Below are 6,429 nucleotides of genomic sequence, written 5' to 3'. Positions count from 1 at the left end.
ATAAATTAATTGGAGACTTATTACCTAAAGAATTAGTTAAGAATTTGAATGAAATTAAAAAAGAGAAACAGAGAGGATCCCACCACCATCGAGAAATTACCTCTTCAAACTTGGTGTCCATCTCTTTCAAAAAAATTCTCAATTCTGATGTGTCGGTCTTTACTGATGAAAATGTACTACAGCTTTATATTTCGATGGATGGATGATATAACACAGGAGGCATGTTGGTCAACAGAGGGGACCCCACCACCTTTGAGAAATGCCCTCTTTTCTGCAATGCCCTCTTCAAACTTGGTGTCCATCACTTTCCCAAACTTCGCAATTCTGATGTGGCTGTCTTTACTGATGAAAATGTACAATGACTTTATTTATCTCAAAGGATGAAGAGCACTGGATAGGTGGGTGGGTGGATGATAGAGTACAGGGGGCCTGTTGCTCAGCAGAAGGGACCATACCACCATTGAGAAATGAATGCCCTCTTTCCTGCAATGCCCTCTTCAAACTTGGTGTCCATCATTTTCCCAAAATCAGCAATTCTGATGTGGCCGTCTTTGAAAATGTACTACAGCTGTATATTTCAAAGAATGGAAAGCACAGGATGGATGGGTGAATGATAGAGCACAGAGGGGATCCCACCATGTATCCTCTTTCCTGCAATGAATGCCCTTTTCAAACTGGGGTGTCTGTCTCTTTCCCAAAATCTGCAATTTTCATGTGACCGTCTTAACTAATGAAAATGTACTACAGCTGTATATCTCAATGAAAGAAAAGCACAGAGACCATTTAGAAATGCCCTCTTGCCTTGCCCAAAATGCCCTCTTCAAACTTGGTTTCCGTCTCTTGCCCAAAATCAGCAATTCTGATGTGGCCGTCTTTACTGATGAAAATGTACTACAGCTTTATATCTCCATGGATGAAGAGCACAGGAGGTATGTCGGTCAATAGAGGCGATCCTACCACCATTTGAGAAATGCCCTCTTCAAACTTGGTGTTCGTCTCTTTCCCAAAATCTGCAATTTACATGTAGTCGTTTTTACTGATGAAAATGTACTACAGCTGTATATCTCAATGAATGAAAAGCACAGGATGGATGGGTGAATGATAGAGCACAGAGGGGACCCCACCACGTGCCCTCTTGCCTGCAATGCCCTTTGGATGGATGGATGATAGAGCACAAGGGGCATGTTGGTCAACAGAGGGGACCCCCGCCGCCATCGCAAAATGCCCTCTTCAAACTTGGTTTCCGTCTCTTGCCCAAAATTGGCAATTCTGATGTGGCCGTCTTTACTGATGAAAATGTACTTACAGCTTTATATCTCGATGGATGAAGAGCACAGGATGGATCATATCGCACAGGAAGCATGTTGGTCAACAGAGGGGACCTTACCACCTTTGAGGAATGCCCTCTTAACTGCAATGCACTTTTCAATCTTTTTACCTCTTTCCCAAAATCGGCAATACCTCTCTATCCCAAAATCTGCAATTTTCATGTGGCCGTCTTAACGGATGAAAATGTACTATAGCTGTATATCTCAATGAAAGAAAAGCACACGATAGATGGGTGAATGATAGAGCACAGAGGGGACCCCACCACCATTTAGAAATGTCCTCTTGCCTGCAATGCCCTTTTCAAACTTGATGTCCATCTCTTTCCCAAAGTCGGCAATTCTGATGTGACCATCTTTACAGATGAAAATGTGCTAAAAGTTTATATCTCAATTGATCAAGCGCACAGGATGGATGGATGACAGAGCACAGAAGCCATGTTGGTCAACAGAGGGGATCCCATAACCACCGAGAGATGCCCTCTTCCCTGCAATGCCCTCGTTAAACTTGCTGTCCATCTTTTTCCCCAAATCAGCAATTCTGATGTGGCCGTCTTAACTGATAAAAATGTACTACAACTGTATATCTCAATGAATGAAAAGCACAGGATGGATGGGTGATAGAGCACAGAGGAGACCCCTCCACCATTTGGAAATGCCCTTTTCAAACTTGATGTCCATCTCTTTCCCAAAGTCTGCAATTTGCATGTGTCTGTACAGCTTTACTTTTGAAACATGAACTAAAACTTTTATATCTCGATCGATAAAGAGCACATAATGGATGGATGATAGAGCGCAGAGGGTAACCTACCACCATCGAGAAATGCCTTCTATTCTGCAAAGCCCTCTTCCAACTTGGTGTCCACCTCTTTCCTAAAGTTGGCAATTTGCATGTGCCTGTCTTTACTGATGAAAAATGTACTAAAGCTTTATATCTCGATGGATGAAGAGCACAAAGAGTCATGTTGGTCGACAGAGGGGACCCTATCACCATCGAGAAATGCCCTCTTCCCTGCAATGCCCTCTTCAAACTTGATGTCTATCACTTTCCCAAAATCTTCAATTCTGATGTGATTGTCTTTACTGATGGAAATGTACTACAGCTTTATAGCTCTATGGATGAAGAGCTCAGGGTGGATGGCAGAGCACAGCAGGCATGGCGGCGCTATACAGGAAGCATCGGCTCTACTTCCTCTAGCACTAGCTCAGTTCTTCACACTGATGCTCGAGGATGGCGGGTCAGGTACCTGCGATCTGGGCTTTCCGCCACCATCCCAGAGCAAGAAGTGGTGGGCCACATTAGAGGGAGCCTGTGGCCCGTGGGCCAGAGGTTGGGCACCCCTGGCTTGAAATAACAGCAAATGGGTAAGACCATATGTGCACATGTAGTAACACTGAAATTGTAACGGAGATACTGAAGTGTAGATGACCTTCCTGAGAGGACCATGTAGATGACAACCCTGCTTTAGAAGGGGGGTCCCTCAGACATACACATGATGAGATTAGTACATGAGAAGATTAGTATAGAATGGCTAACTAGGGTCTGGGCATACCTGTTTTAATAAAAGAAAGGAAAATTAGGGTGAAAAGAAAAAAGGGACAATAGAAAATAAAAGTGAAATAAAGAAGGAAGAAGATGGAAAGAAGAGGAGGGGAGGATGACTGGGAGGGGAGAAAGAGGGAGTCTCTACCAGGGAGCATCGGTGCAAATCAAGCATCAAAACCCACAAGCACATGGCATGGGCTATACGTAGCAAGGGAATTCGTCAGAGAAGCAGAAAAGGTCCCAGTAAAACCACCTGGTCTTAAGTTCCTCTGATTTGGTCTTATGTTCCTCTGATTTTATCCCAAAGAGGGGCAGTCGGATCCTCCCATCTGTTCAATGTCATTTACTCTTGCAATTCATTGAGCAACTGTAGGTGCAGACTGTTGAGTTTTTGCATTTTAACAACAAAGAAACAAGCTGCCATGCAGGGCTAGAGGCAGAAAATAAAAAGAGCTGCAAAGAAAAGCATACAAGTTTGAAAAGCACAAACTTTTGTACAGAGCAATATTTATGACTCAGACATACAGATGCAAAAATATCATACTAAATACACCAATTAGGAGGAATAATGGGACCTACGATTTGAAACTAAATATATGTAATATTTCTATAATTAAAAAAAATAATCCAAAAACTTTCAAAAAATGTCTTACAAAAAACTAAGTGTGCACAAAAAAGGTTATCGGGGTTGTAGTTTTGATTTTTTAATTATATTAGATGCCTTGTTGCTATAATTTTGTTGACATTAAAATGTCATGTATTGACCTTTATCTATAAAAAAAATCCATACACTTAAATTATATATACATTTTATAAAATGGACTGATATAAAACATCTAAGATTTCTGGAGAAATCAAAATAAATTGCTATAATTTACACAAATATGTATTCTTTTATTTTCTCAAATGGGGAAAAAAAATGTGTTGCACAGTATTACAAATTATAAAAATTATATATAAAAAAAAAAAAATATTTCTGGAGAAGTAAAAAAAAATGAATTGCTACAATTGATGTATTTTTAGATTTTCTGACGTGGGAAAAAATCATACATTTGTTTAACAATAAAGATACAATTTTTAATAATTGATAAAAGTTGACAACTCGATTTGTATTGTACATACAGGTGATATAGTTAATTCCACAGTATATATAGAAAATGAATGACTGACTAAACAGTTGTCTGTTATCGAAGTAACAGATACTGTATGTATTCTTTTATCTTCTCAAATGGGGGGGGGGGACATACATTATAAAAATGATATAAAAGATTTCTGGAGAAGTCAAAATAATTTACTACAATTTATGTATTCTTTTATTTTATGCATTCTTTTATTTTTTTGGGAAAAAAAAATCATATTTAACATTTAAAGATAAAATTATTTATTCATAAAAGTTGACAACTCAATTTGTACTGTACATACAGGTGATATAATTCATTACAAAATTATTATAGAATATGAGTGATTGACTAAACAATTGTCTGTTATCAGATTAATATGTATTCTTTTTATTTTCTCAAATAGAAAAAAAACATACATTTGTTGCACAATATTACAAATGCTAAAAATAATATAAAAAATATTAGATGTCTGGAGAAGTCAAAATTAAATAAATTGCTGTAGTTTACAAAATTATGTATTCTTTTATTTTCTCAAATGGAAAAAAATATATATACATTTGTTACACAGTACTACAAATTATAAAAATGTAAGATAAAATGAATAAATTGCTACAAAAAAAAAATCATACATTTATTTAACATAAAAGATAAAGTTAATAAAACCTTAAAATTTGACAACTCTATTTGTACTGTACATACAGGTGCTATGGTTCATTGCACAATATTTATAGTACTTATTAAAGGCATCCTGAATCAAAACATTAGGGGTAACCCTTTTTTTTGGAATTTTTAATCCACTCCACACCCTGCTGGTCATAATCATCCCCTCTGGTGCAATTTCTATGCAACCTTTGGAACCGCCCAAAGGATGTTTTTACGCCACGCAGGGTGGTGACAGCCGGAGTAATTTTAGATATGAGTTACCACTAGTGGGTTTGCAGTAATTTTTAGTTATGGTTCCTCCCTCATGAGACAATTCAAGATCCAGGAACACCAAGGACACGGGATCCACCACATGAGTGAATTTAAGACCTAATTTGTTGTTATTACAATGTGTAACAAAAGCCTCAAACGCTTCACTCAAAATTAGAATTAAGAATATCATTTATATATTGGCCAAAAAGGACAATATACCTTGCAAATGGGTTATGGTTCCAAATGTGATTGTCTTTCCAAAACCCCATAGTGATGTTAGCATAGGAGGGAGCAAAGTTAGCTCCCATTGCCGTACCTTTTGTCTGGAGATAAAAACTTACCTTGGGGTAAAAGTAAGACAAAATTTGGTGCCATCTATCAGGAACTGGGCTTACCTATGGGTTCATATTTGGGTCCTGAAAAAGAAAATGTTGAAGAGCTGTGAGGCCCAATTTGTGCGGGATTGAGGTATAAAAGGGAGCACACGTCTAACAAGGCCCATACAGTTTGAGTATAGTTTCTACAGACTGTCATGGGTCATTAACCTTCATAATTGTTTTGGGTACTGTTGGGTAAAAGGAATTTGTAAACTTTTTTTTTTTTTTCGTGAAATAAATATTTATTTTTGAAGCACAAAGACACTTTACAAACAAACAATTCATGAAATAATAGTGTATGAATATTGGTTTTACAGGAAGGAGGACCTAGGTTTCAAGGGTCCCCCCAACCCAACAGTTAAAAGTAACTCTCTCACCTCACACTGCTGTAATGGGGGAGCCTCGAAACCCTATCCTGGCTGCACACAATCGCGCAAGTAAAATGATAATGGCAGGGCCTTGAAACCCTCCTCTCCTTTTCCCTGTGCCTTCTATGAGCAACTGTGTCTTCACCAAATCCGATTTCTGAATTTTGAACTATTTGTTACAATTCATATTCAGATTGCAATTTATTGATTTCTTCAGAAGATCAATGAAACGACTGGTTATCTCTTTGGATTTCTTCATTGGAGAAGTCAATCTCCAGCAGCTGACTTTCATTCTTGTTTGCCAAAATATCCAATCTTACAAGGTTGACCAAGGTTAATATTTCTTCATATAAAACGTGACTTTTGGGTTCCTTTTGATTGCAGAAGAATATTAAAGCTGTCAACATCATTTAACAACGCATGGGCAAAATAGAGGTTGATCATCGTTATTCTGTTTTCAAACTTTGAAACAAAACTTTTTTTCTCTCACTTCCTTTCTTGCCACCTTGGCCATTATCTTCATCATCTTTAAAATATGTTAGAAAGTACCCTTTTAATATGTCCCATTTTGCAAGAATTCTTTCCACACATTTCATTTGGCTAAGCCAACGGGTTGATCTGTGCTTTAGAACTTTCCTGACGTCAGTACCACAGAAGACCATAAAGTCTCGCAAATCCTGTTTTCTGCCATCAGCTTTCTCAAAGTGATAATAAGTGTCAATTATTACTTCCACATTCACAGACTAAATCTTGACAGATCGTTTACTTGGTAAATGT

Source organism: Aquarana catesbeiana, linkage group LG01, assembly GCF_042186555.1.
Source record: "Aquarana catesbeiana isolate 2022-GZ linkage group LG01, ASM4218655v1, whole genome shotgun sequence".
Taxonomy (NCBI): Eukaryota; Metazoa; Chordata; class Amphibia; order Anura; family Ranidae; genus Aquarana; species Aquarana catesbeiana.
The sequence above is the reverse complement of the archived record's forward strand: the minus strand, read 5'-3'. Positions refer to the sequence as shown.